This window comes from Camelus dromedarius, chromosome 1, assembly GCF_036321535.1.
Source record: "Camelus dromedarius isolate mCamDro1 chromosome 1, mCamDro1.pat, whole genome shotgun sequence".
NCBI classification, from domain to species: Eukaryota; Metazoa; Chordata; class Mammalia; order Artiodactyla; family Camelidae; genus Camelus; species Camelus dromedarius.
Genome location: NC_087436.1, coordinates 32,200,884 through 32,213,111, shown reverse-complemented (window position 1 = coordinate 32,213,111; position 12,228 = coordinate 32,200,884).

The following is a 12,228-nucleotide window of genomic DNA, read 5'->3' as shown; positions in this document are numbered from 1 at the left end:
TAATAATTGCCAAAATGTGTATATATGTTATCTCGACCATTATTTATAATATTTGTAGTAGTTCAATTGAGAAGAAAAAAATTTCAATTAGAACCACTTATAGTCAGAGGAAAATAAATAAAATTTTTAATTATATATTTATTTTGGTTGTAGATACATATTTGATGTTCAATAAGACTTTCAAACATTGAAATGTATTAGGATAAAAATCTGGAGAAAATGGAATGGAAATATAAGTTCAAGGAGAAAAGAGAAAGGTATAAGTTTTCTAAATGTTAAAAAAGAGCTTGCTTCTACACTTCTAAAAATGGATATAAATGTTATATTTGTTGTATTTGTTATATCATTGAATTCACTTAAAAAGTGACATAATTTTCTAAGTCAGTATTTATAATATGCTGGAAGTTATGACCTTTGAAACTACTAAAATGAAAAAATTTCAAACATCAACTTAAAATTTGTGGAAGATATATACATTTATGGAAATTATTTTAGGGGGTTTTCAAGGAAAAATGTTTAAAGACTGATGGGAGGGGGGAAAATGCAGACTTTGTAGTTAAGTAGTTCTGCATCCAAATTCTGATTCTGTGGGACACTAAATAAGTTAGGTTAACCCACCTTCCCTTTTTCTACTCCAATATTTAAATGAAAATACAGGTAAATTACTTACTATCTGGCACTAACCTGCTCTTGCTTTTAAGACTCTTAAGTACTTCTAGAGAGGAGCTGAGTAGGGCGATTCAATTCCTTTGCTACTGTTACCAGTCGCTCATGCTGGAAGAGCGGACTGGAGGGAGGAAATGACTTTTCCCAGTATAAAATCCTGGAGGGTTTTTAGTTTCTGTTCTGTGGACTCTGGTAGGAATGCTGGCAAGAGGAAAGATTGGTTTCTTCTGTAAGCACCCAGCATTGCTGTCATCCAGGACTCTTATTTGCTGCTCCTCACCTGTTCCAACTGATCTCTCCTAATTCCCTTACATCACCTCGTCACACTGGTTTGATTACTGTTCCTGGTGTACATTGCACAACTCCCTGCCTTGCAGTTTCCCTGGTCTCCCTTCCCCCACCCCACTGGTGCCCATTTGCCTTTTCAGGTCCAGATCAAGCTCTGCCTCCCACAGCCCCTTGCTCCTCTGAGCCATTTCAGAACTTGTTCTCTGCCCCACCTTTGGCCCCCAACATGTGTTGCCTGTCTTATGTTTCTCCTTATGGCTCTAGGCTCTAGTGCTTGTGTTTTTCAGCCCTAAAATCAATTAAGGAAGCTTAACTTCGGGGTCGGGGAGGACCCCTATGTACTGCAATTATATAGTTTGTATGTGGGAAACTAAGATTTATAACTTTTGATACATTTTAACATCCCAAATCCAATATAGAAGACAATGTGTGGGGCAGGGACTGAGATCCCTTCCCAGGCTGTGGAACTTAGTGTGTAATGAGGGAAATTTAATCTCTCTCCCTGCTCCCATCTCCTGTTTCCCAGGATACTATGGCAATTGTTTGTTCATAGATGCCCCATAAGCTTTTAGAGGCAGCTGAGAATTAAGTTGCTTATTAATTCATTTAGTCTTGACCTACATATGGTTGAATAATCACAGGGCCATCTGTCTTCCTTAATTAACATGCAGAGATGAGGAGATTTCTCCCTACCTTCTGTGGATTGCGTGTGAATCTTGTCAAAAGGGAACCAAAATGACTTGCTGCCAGAGTCCTGGCAATTGCTTATAAGTGAAACCAACAGTAAATGGGGGAGGGGTTTTGTTGTTTTTGCTTGTTTTGTCTTTTTTAAAAGGCCTCCCGTTGTGACTAGCCTTTGCTGTTTCACCAGCCAAAGGCAGTCTCATAAATGAATAAGCAGTCCTATATTTCCTTTCAGGTTCAGGAGGTAGAATGAGAGATTTTCCCTGATGCCTGAGTTTTAGCTCCCACAGGCTTCCACATTTCTTACAGGGTACTTACACTTGCCTGCATGAAATAGATTGACTAAAGCAGTTTTAAGGGAGGAAAAAACTTTTCCTACTTCTCTTCTAGGTTCTTTGCCTGTTCTAATAAATAGATGTAAAACAGATTAACAGGAGGGGAAAAAAAGTTTGGTAATGTGTATACTTCCTGTATATATGCAGGATGCCCAGGAAAACTGAGTAACTCCCTGAAATGGTCAAAACCCTCACCTTAAATACCATCTTCAACAAAAGACAAAATAAGATGTTGGTGGGGAGTCAGTTATGGGAGGTTACCAGGAAAAGCACAGTAATCAATAGTAAGATTTTTATGCAGATTTAAGTCCTTGCCTTCTCCACTGATGAGTGTTACTAGAGATTTGGTCCTCCTCTCCCTGGTGTAGAGAGGGAGACAACATTATGAATATAAATTTTTCTTATAAATATAAATGTTTCTTACAAAAGTCTTTCTACCCAGTTTTCAGAGCTTCTCTCATGCCTGCTGTTTACCAGAAAATAACCAGCCTAAAGCAATATACTAAAGAGATATATTTTAGGATGGCAAATTCTGCTTCCCTACATATACCATGTCTGCCAAACGTTTCATGTCACTTGAGCCTCATTATAGCCCCATGAGGTATGCAGAACAGGTGTATTATCTCCATTTTATAGATGAATGAAAATAAATTAACCCTTAGAGAGGTGAGATTTGTTAAGGTCACTTCTTGTAAGTGCAGAGTTGGAACTAGATTTGGAATTCTAGTTCCAACTAGAATTCCTAATTCTGCTCTCCTTATGAAGTACTCTTACCGATATAGTACCCTGATGGGGTTTCTGGGTTTCCTTAATTACAGCACCATAATGTCACTACCATTTATTCATAATGTGACCACAAGCTATTGTAGGGGAGCAGAACTTACCACCCCAAAATATATCTCTTTGGCATATTAATTGTTTTAGGCTGGTTATTTTCTGATAAACAGCAGACATAAGAAGGGCTCTGAAAACCAAGTAAGAGTTGCCTTTTTTAAGAAACTTACATTTTTAAGGGAAATCTCCATTTGTAAGGGTATTACCCTCTGTATACTTGGAAGAGGAGAAGGACCAAATGAATCTCTAGGAGCTCTTATCAGTGGAGAAGGCAAGGACTTAAATCTGCATAACAGCCTTACCTTTGTTTACTCTGCTTTTCCTGGTAACCTCCCATAACTGTCTCTCCCCACCATCAACATTCTCGTTTGTCTTTAACTGGGGATGATATTTAAGGTAAGGGCCTTGGCCATTTTGGCGAGTTGCTCAGTTTTCCTGGGTCTCTCCCATGTACACATGTTATTAAGCTTTGTTTGATTTTCTCCCGTTAATCTAGCTCATGTCAGTTTAATTCTTAGACCATCCTGAAGAACCCAGAAGGGGAGAGGAAATTTTGTTCCTCCACAAAACTGCACTAGATCTCTAAGAGTGCAGAGTAGACCAGCTAGACCAAAAAGATATTGACTGGGACCTCGCCAAAGTTGAAGAACTATGAGATAGCATGAGTTTGAGTTTTCTCCTCTTGAAAGTGACCACCACGTATTCAAGTCCATGTGTATACTACCAAAAGTATCTTGAAAAAAAAAACAAAGTTGGAAGACTCACACTTACCAATTTCAAAATGTACTACAAAGCTATAATCAAAACATGGTACTGGCACACAGATGGACATATAGACCAATGGAATTGGATAGAGAGCCTAGAAACAAACTCTCATATATAGTCAATTTTCAACAGAAGTGCCAACACTATTCAATGGGGAAAGGACCATCTTTTCAAGAAATTGTGCTGAGAAAACTGGATAGCCAACATATAGGATAATGAAGCTGGACCTCTCCTGTATATCATATACAAAAATTAACTCAGAATATATATATAAGGGAAAATCTTCATGACTTTGGATTAGACAATGATTTGAGCATGACACCAAAAGCATTGTCAACCAAATATATAGATAAATTGAACCTCTTCAAAATTAAGAAATTTAGTGCATTAAATGATACTATGAAAAGACTGAAAAGACAGCCTACAGAGTGGCGAAACTATTTACAAGTCATAAATCTGATAAGGGATTAATAATCCAGAATATATAAAGAACTCCTAAAACTCAACAACAAAAACAACCTGACTCGGTGGGGAGAGTATAGCTCAGTGGCAGAGTGCATGCTTAGCATGCACGAGGTCCTAGGTTCAATCCCTATTACCTCCATTAACAAATAAACCTAATCTGCTCCCCCCCCCAAAAAAGATAAAATACTGGACTTTAAAATGGAGATACATATATATATATACATACACACACACACACATATATATAAAACAATTTAAAAATGAGCAAAAGACTTGAATAGACATTTCACCAAAGAAGATAAGCAAATAGCCAATAAACCATGACCAACATCATTAGTCACTAGGGAAATGCAAATCAAAATCACCATGAAGACACCACTCATACCCATTAGGATGGCTATTATAAAAACAAAAATCCAAAAAAAAAAAAAAAGGAAAATAACAAGTGTTAGGATGTAGAGAAATTAGAACCCTGTGCATTGCTGGCAGAAATGGTGCAACTGCTTTGGAGAACATCTTGGCAGTTTTGCAAAATGTTAAACATTGGATTACCATTGAGACCCAACTCTTCTACTTCTGGGTATATACGTAAAAGAAACACGGACTCAAATATATACCTGTACACCAATGTTCATAGCAGCATTATTCACAATACCCCAATGTTCACTGACAGCTGAATGGACAAAATGTGGTTTATCCATATAATGGAATATATTATTTAGTCATAAAAAGGAATTCTGATACATGCTACAGAATAGATGAACCTAGAAAACATTATGCTAAGTGAAAGAAGCCAGGCACAAAAGGACAGATATTGTATGATTCCAGTCAGATGAGGCTCCTATAATAGGCAAATTCATAGAAACTAAAACAGAGGTTACCAGGACCTAGGGGGAGAAAGAATGAGGAGTTTTTACTGGTAAATGGGTATAAGGTCTCTGTTTGGGTTGATAAAAAAGTTTTGAAGACAGTTATGCAATATTGTGAATGTACATAATACCACTGAATAAACTTTAAAATGGCTAAAATGGTACATTTTTATGCCATATGTATTTTACCACTATAAAAAAAGATTTAAGAATAAATGATGGGCTAAGTGCTTTACAGCGAGGGAGAAGCAGAAACTCATAATTGCTCAGAAAATAGTCAAATAAAAAGTTAGCTGAAAAGAGGCAGACAGAACTTGAGTGGCTGAAACCAAGAGCAGTGAGTTGGAGACACCATCATGGAGAAGACAGAGGAATAAGAAGAGGAAAGAGAGCCAAAAGATACTGAGTACTCATTATTTACCAGACTTGAAAAACTTTCATATACTTTTTTCATTTCAGCCTCAATTGTGTGGTAGGTACTGTTATTAACCTAATGTTTTGTGTGAGGAAACTGAATTTTAGGTTAATAACTTGCTCAAGACTGAGTGGCAGAGCCAGAATTTATAACCAGTCTATCACCTCTAGAACTCATACTCTTATTTTGTTGATCTCAATTTTTTCCGTTAAAAACAGAAACAACAATGTCCACCACACAAGCTTATCGTAAGGGTTAAATAAGGATTTTTTGAGCTCGAAAATTCTAAATATACCTAAAGATTTTGTATTCTTTGATGGCTCTATCCTCTATGCTACCATTAGAGGCTGAGACTTCTTTTAAAGTGCTCTGTACCCTAGTGGGTGTTTCACTTAGTGGATGGTTCTCATACTCTTCCACCATTTTTGAATTTCTCAATGCCAAAGACTCTTTCTTATTCATTGTTTTGGACAGGATTTAAACTAGAGCAATGACTGTCAGAACAGAAGATGGAATTTAGAGAAATAGGCAGAATCTCTGTGTGGATTGTTCCAAAACCTTCCCTAATTCCTACCATACCAAGTGTTATCATTGCCCTCACTGCCCTCACCATCATGGACGTTATTATCATCATTAACCACAGCAGTGACAACCCCAGTAGCAACGGACATGTTATCAGAGCCTAACAGGTGCAAGCTACTAGCCAGAGCTACAAATAAAAGTTTAAGCCTCTACTTCAAAGCATCCCTCCCACTCTTCACTGTCCTGTCCTCTAATGCTAGACATTCCTTTCATAAATGCTCCTTTAATCATGTCACTCAGTGTTGCCGAAAAGAAACTCCTTAGCATTTAGACCTTCCAAATTGGTATCTTGATATATTTTAAAAAATGTGTGTGTGTGTGTATATATATATATATATATATACATACATATATATATATATATATTAGAATAGACATTACATTCACTTAGCTTAAAATTCACATTAGTATTTGGAGAAAAGTCTTTCTTCCCACCTGTTTCTCCCAGTTCCCCCATTCATTTCCTGGTTACCCTTCCAGAAGTTTTCTCAGAGGGTTTCTAAACATGCCATTAGAAAAAAAAACATGTATGTATATGTACATACATACATTTTTTTTCTAGAGCAGTTTTAGCTTTACAACAAAATTGAGAAGGGGAAGGTATAGAGATTTTCCATATGCCCCCTGCCCATACACATGCACAGCCTCCCCCATTATCAACATCACTCACTAGAATGGTACTTTTTTTTTTTTAACCAAGGATGAATGTATATTGACATATAGTCATCCAAAGTCCGTAGTTTAACTTGGAGTTAACTCTTGGTGTTGTACATTCTATGGGTTTGAACAAATGTATAATGACATGTATCCATCATTATAATATCATATAGAGTATTTCACTGTCTAAAAATCCTCAAATCCACCTATTTATCCCTCCCCCAACTGTGGCAACCACTGATCTTTTTACTGTCTCCATAGTTCTGTCTTTTCCAGAATGTCATATAGTTAGAATTATGCAGTATGTAGCCTTTTCAGATTGTATTCTTTCACTTAGTAATATGTATTTAAGATTCCTTCATGTCTTTTCATGGCTTGATAGCTCATTTATTTTCAGCGCTGAATAATATTCCATTGGATGTACCACAATTTGTTTATTCGCTCACCTACTGAAGGACAGCTTGGTTGCTTCTAAGTTTTGACAATTAGAAATAAAGCTGCTACAAATATCTAAGTGTAGCATTTTGTGTGGACATAAATTTTCAGCTTCTTTGGGTAAGTACCAAGGAGGGTGATTGCTAGATTGTATAGTAAGAGTTGGTTTGGTTTTTTAACTTCCAAACTGTCTCCCAAAGTGGCTGTACCATTTTGCATCCCCACTACCAATGAAAGAGAGTTCTTATTGCTCCACACGCTCCCAAGCATTTGGTGTTGTCAGTGTTCTGCTTGTGGTCATTCTAATAGGTGTATAGAGGTATCTAATTGTTCTAATTTGCTAAACATTCCTTTTTAATGTTCTCCACACCACTAGCACTTTTCCCAGTGGATCATCTCAAGACTCCAAATATGCCTTTATTGTTTCTTCCTACCTAGTATGTCCTCCTTCTCCCACTTAAATCTATTAAGTCAAAAAATATTAAGGACTTATCCAAGAAGCATACATTTTGTGATTTAGTGACTAATGAAAAGGGGGAGAGAGGAAAGGAACTAACTTCTATATTTTGGCTCAGGAAGTCAGGAGGTGACACTAGAATGTTTTTATTGTTATTAAACAATGGAAGTGACTTTTCTTTCACACTTGCTTAGAAACAAGCAAAGCTCTGAAAGTCAATACCTTTTTTTTTTTTTAAAGACTCTTTACAATCACACTCTAACACCATTAAGTGTATGTCTAGAGGGACTAATTGCAGTTTGGCTTATTTGAAGAGATTTGGTGAATCCCATTTCCCTTGAGAGGAGCAGCCATCAAAATGATCTGATTCCTAAGAAGATTAATAACATTCTGGTGCCCTGAGAAGGATTATTATGTATAAAGGCTGTCGAGTGAAGGCAGGGGAGGGGCACTGGCCCCTTGGGGAGCAGTTGTCTTCCTGCCCAGATGCCCCTCAGGTCACCCCTGAAGGAATGGTTAACAGAGGTTGCAAGAAACACCTGATGTTAGGATGCCTATCATTTACTCAATTGATAGCCTCTGGGAAACCTGAGACTGGTCAGGTAAGCCACTTTCGTGGATAACATTCTTTTTCTGAAAACTGAAAAGCACTAAATGGAGTGAAAATTATCTGTCAGATGTAACTCACCAGCTAGGAAGATGTATGGGTGCATCATAGGAAGATGTCATCCTAGTTCAAGGACTCCTCAAAATATCAATTCTTTTTTGGTATTTTTAAAATGTATATTTTCCTACTTCGTTCTATAAAGGAATTGAGATTATTTACAAGAAATTTAACCTTATGATAAATGGTTTATCAAAATAAAAATATTGGTTTAAACAAAAGATTTAAAGCTAGGATAGCAAGCAGATTTATAAGTCACAAAGTAGTTTATGGTTACTAAAACTGGGCTGCAAATAACTTTCTGAGCTGCTTAATATCTGAGGTAAAAAGAGAAACATGATAAGTTAAAACTTCACGGTCCACACAACATTGTAAACTGACTATACTTAAATAAGAAAAACAAAAACAAACAAACAAAACTTCATGGTCCATTAAAATGATAACAGTTCAGTTTCAAAGGGGAAAGGAAACTGTTCTTGTTACTTAGGTCTATAAGACGTGTGTGTGGGTTTTCGAGTGTAGGTTTTCATATGTGGGCATCAAGTGCCACATGGACATTTTTGACAACATTCCTCAATAAACACAATACTAGGTTCTGTCAGTAGTTTCCTCCACCATTCCTCTGTGTACACCAAAGATGTAACAGTATATGTAATTCAAAAAGGTGATCCAAAGGAAGACAGTAGATTCCATATGCATTCCTGTGATAATCCAGGGAGTAAAAGCTGAGATATCTAAGGAGATGAAGTAACTGTACATTCTTCAGGATATCCTCTTTGCACTTTTCTTTCAGTTGGACTTTTGATAAAGGTTGATCTGGAGCCTGGTAGTTGTGTTAATTAATTAGATGGGAGGAATCTTTTCACCATTATGATTTTAAATAATATCTTACAATTTTATATGTCAACTCCACCTCAATAGAGCTGAATTTTTTTTAAGTTGAGAGAATTCAATGCATAAAATTTTGCATGGGCTGACATTCAGATATTCTCCATAGTTGTCTAAGAGAAGATCCATAGCATAGACTTTCAGAATCAATCAAGAATGGGAGGGACGGAAGGGCACCGAAATAGCTCCATTGGGAGAACATTAGACTGAAAAATAGGAGGGATGGCAACCTTTATAAAAACTGAGGGCCTGGTTTCACAAGCATAATTTTGATTGCAACTTCCAGGAAGCCCAACCAAAATAGCTTAAAGACTTAGATAATTTATTTTAATATTTATTTCCTAAAATTTCATGTAAAGTTATAAATTCCCTTTTAAGTATCACAAAGATGAATTTCATAGATTTTAGCATATACATAGTGTTTCCATTCCAGGGCTATAAAAGTGACTCATATTTAGTAATATTTTTCAGTTTCTAAACAAAGGAGATTTTTAAAAGGTATCTTTTGGTTAATTTCTAAGTTTATTATATTATGGTAGGATAATTTAGTCTGCATAGCAATCCTTCAGAATTATTTAGACTTCCGTTTTTCCTAATGCATGAAATATTTTTGTAAATCTTTCATGTGTTCTTGAAAGTATATTCTCTGTTGAATGTAGGTTTTTATATAATAGCTTGAGCTTATTAAATGCATTGTTTAGGTCTTAGATATAGGAGTTGTATGGAACTTTGATAAGGAAATTTTGAATTGATTAAATTTAAATCAAACTTATTTTTTTGGTATTGACTGCAATTATGGTTTCAATTACCAGGGTTGTATCAGTTATCTATTGCTGCACAGCAAATCATCCCAAAAGTTAATGGCTCAAAAAGCTATTGTGCATCTGCTCATAGTTTCTATGGGCTGACAATGGGCTGGGTTTAGCTGGAGAGGCTCTTCTGCCATTCTTGCCTGAGGTCACTCATGCAGCTGCAGCTCTCTGGGGATTGCCTGGGGCTGGACCATCCAAGGTCCTCACTCACAGTTCTGGTGCCTCAGCTGGTGTGGTTTGGCCTCTCTCTCTCCATCTTCACAGAATGGTGTAAGCTTTCCAAGAGGATAAGAGCAGAAGCTACGGGGCCTCTTGAGGCTGGGCTCAGAAATCACCTGGCACTTCCACTACGTTCTTTTGGTCAAAGCAATTCACAGGGCTAGTCCAGATTCAGGGAGTGGAGAAATAGGTTTCACCTCAGTGTGAGGAGCTACAAAGAAATTGGAGCCACTTTACATCCAACACAAAGGGAAATGCAAGTTCAAAATATAGATTGAATTGGGTTATAGGAAAAAAAGAACTTCTGTGTATTGTATTCTCGAGTACCTGGCTTGAATAGCACCTGCTCGAATGGTTGCAATGGGGCTGTGTTGAAGAAAGTTTTCATGTCCTTGTGAGGTATGTTTCAACAGGACTGAGAACTTGCAGAAAGGGTGTCTGTCTGACTCTTTCCAACGAGTTATTTCTTGGCTGCTTCAACTCCTGGTGGATGCTCAGGTAAGAAATCCACTTTTAGAGCCCCCCAAACTTAGGCCCTGCTTTATATGAGGAGATATATAAAGAGTATAGCTTTTTAATAGCCTAGGGCCATAATTTATCTAAGGTCTAAATGTATAAATCTTTTGTGAAATTATCTCTTCTTTACGTGAAGTTCACAATACCTGAACTTGTTTCAGCAAGATACTAACACAACATTGAAAATCAACTCTACTTCAATTATAAAAAAAAAAAAAAAAAAAAAAAGATAAGGCCTGGCCGAATGTAGCTATAAGGGACTGCAGGGTTAATGTACGTAAACGAAGCCAATTTAGAGGAAAATGTTGACTGCCTTTATTTTAAATACCACATCCAGAATGAGATGGGACAGGGTGGAGTTGCCGTTTATAACATCCTCTAAAGAATCAATGCCAAAGAGTTTGGAGTTGACACACTCAGTACCTGTGATCTCACCAGGAAAGTAAAAGTCTCGGGTCCTAGGAATGAAGGCGGGGAGGAATTCTTCATTTGAAAAATGCTATTTTGGCCCCTTTCCTCTCTTGGAGTTGCCCCTCCTCTGCCCCAACAAATCAGATCAGCCCTATCTTCCCCAGGATTCTCTGGGGATTCAGAACTAGTGTATGAAATGGACCTGGATTCCCTAATCTGCTGCTGACATCCTTTCTGCCAACTGAGTTAGACAAATATGAGCACTGCAAGGTGTGGTAAGCAAAGGAAGCCCTCATTTGCTAGGATGCCATTTTAACTTTCATCCCAGCACTTAGCTCTCACATTCACAGCATCATTTGTAAAAATGAAAAGTTCAGTGTCTTTGCTGGGCCCGCTTGAATGTTCTATCCTGTTCCTTTACTAGCTACATTTGGTTGAAGAGAGACCATTTATTTAGCCTTGGGATCCACTTGAAAACTCTCAACAGGACTCAGATTTCTGTTCTTTCTTATTTATAAGGCACAGTATTTGTTTGTCATTCTCTGAGCATCCTGGCAAGTGTGCTGACTGATGTTATTCTTTCAGAGTTGCAAACAGTGTTTTCCACCTGACCATGGCTTCATGCTGTCTCCCATGGGGCCTGGTTAGGGAAGCTGTGTATATACTTCTTGAGAAGGCTGATTGTTGTGAAAACCTTTGCCACATAAACAGAAATAAGGCGTTGGCTCTTTTCAGATAGTATTGCTAGCAACTTTTCTCTAATAACTTCTGGAACACAATTACGTCAGTTCAGACATGTGACTGGGAAGAAATATCAGCTCAAAGACCATCTGGTTAAGAGTGAGGAGTACTTCCCAGCTTGGTGGATGGCAAAAATACAAAATGCCCCAGGAACATTTGCCGTGGTCCCCAGTTCCTAAAGGATTCACAAGCTGACTAGTTCTGACCCAGTCTGATAAAGGTGGGTGTGCCCTAGAGGAAGATGGAGTGATCCTCACTTCAGGTCTTACACCTTTTGGAGCACACTCATGGGCTTTTGTGTATCTGGAGTTAACCTAAGGAGTAAGTGATGCTTTAGGACAAACCTAATTTAGCAAAATCATTCATTCATTCATTCATTCATTTGTTCATTAACATTTATGAGCAGACACTGTCCTACAGCTAGGGATAAAATAATAGATTATATTCAACTTCTGCTCCTAAGAATTCATGCAATAGGGTGAGGATTTAAGAGAGGGAGGGAAGAGATACATACAAATAGATGCT